The sequence below is a fragment of the Trachymyrmex septentrionalis genome, unplaced genomic scaffold, assembly GCF_001594115.1.
Source record: "Trachymyrmex septentrionalis isolate Tsep2-gDNA-1 unplaced genomic scaffold, Tsep1.0 scaffold227, whole genome shotgun sequence".
Taxonomy (NCBI): domain Eukaryota; kingdom Metazoa; phylum Arthropoda; class Insecta; order Hymenoptera; family Formicidae; genus Trachymyrmex; species Trachymyrmex septentrionalis.
The window spans coordinates 35,112-36,566 of record NW_017305383.1 but is presented as its reverse complement, the minus strand read 5'-3'; the positions used below and the strand labels follow the sequence as shown (position 1 = coordinate 36,566).

At 41.4% G+C, this 1,455-nt stretch overlaps 1 protein-coding gene across 1 annotated transcript in view; it reads right to left on the bottom strand.

Moving 5' to 3' along the window:
- The window catches only part of LOC108748515 (glucosylceramidase-like), an 18,680-nt gene that overhangs the window by 13,851 nt on the left and 3,374 nt on the right, over positions 1-1,455 (bottom strand).

Sequence of the window (1,455 nt, the reverse complement as noted above, 5' to 3'; positions counted from 1 at the left end):
TATATATATATATATATATATATATATTTATATATCCAGTGCCCGCCAAAAGTCGCGGACCACCTCAATAATTTGCGCTCAGCAACGGAAATAATTCGGTTCTTTTTTTCGGATACCCGAGATCAACCGTTTATGACGTTATGGCAAAATATACGGCTTTAGAACAGTCCAAAGAAAATTCAGTATGCCAGCGAGGAAGAATCACTCGAAAGAACGCACCGCGAGGATCCCCGCAGTCGTTGAAAGGGCTCAAGCGCTGATTTCGGATGACTCAGGGCAATCGTTGCAAAAATTCGCATCGATTGTTGGTGTAAGCGAGCCAACAATGCGTCGAATTGCCAAGGAGAACCTTCGATACAAATCGTTCACATTAAAGATACGACAGATGCTCTCTGAAACTGCCAGGACAAGTTGGCACAGGCCGAGTTGCTCGTTGCAATCTGCTATTGTGTTCTTTGAAAAACGAAGCGTCGGGACGAATCAGATTCTTTTCTGACGAAAAAATTTTTACTGTTGATGCCAAAATCAACCGAAGGAATGACCGATGAATAGCCTACAATCCCGAGGATGTCCTTGTTATTGCCAGAACAAAATTTCTAATGTTCACGTGCTAGGTATTGTGTCCAGTGAGGGTGATATCATGTCACCACATTTCTTTAAAAAAGGGGAAACTCACAAAAGAAGTGTATTTGCGCGTTCTGATGGATGTAGGGAAGCCATGGATGGAAACTGTGGCGTCCAGAAGGCCATATGTTTTTCAGCAGGACGGTGCACTGACTCATACGAGTCATTTGATTCAAAATTGGCTCTCAGACAACGTCGATATGTTTTGGTTCAAGGAATTCTGGCTTCCCAACAGCCCAGATTTAAATCCCTTGGACTACTACATATGGAGCGTAGTTGAAAGGGTCACAAATATGTTTCGGCATCCCAATGTGACGTCATTAAGAACCGCTATTGAGACAGCATTCGTCGGCATGGACAACGCTACATTACAGCGTGCGTGCCAACGCTTCAGATCAAGAAATGAAGCCGTCATTCAAGCTAATGGAGGATATATCGAATAAATTGTGCTCTATAGGGATCCCCCAAGTGCTATGTAAAAGGAGTTCTTGTAATATTTAATTTTTCATTAAAAACATTTTGTTTAAAGCAATTGTTTGATTTGTCCGGATTTTGGTGACGCATCCTGTAAATGATCATAATTCTGCGAAAAAAATCGTAGACCTCAGTTAATCCGTTATTCTTGTCTCGAAAAGTTCTTTCAAACGAGCCTTTTGCCATTTAAGATTTTTAGGTCCCCTTCTCGCCCGGGAATGTTAAGATGAATGTTTTGAGGTTCAATGATAGATTTTACGATCCCGTTGTATCCCTGTAAATTTCAATCCTATATCTCGAACCATTCAGAAATTATTCAGGTGGCCCGAAACTTTGGATGGGCACTGTATGTATAAT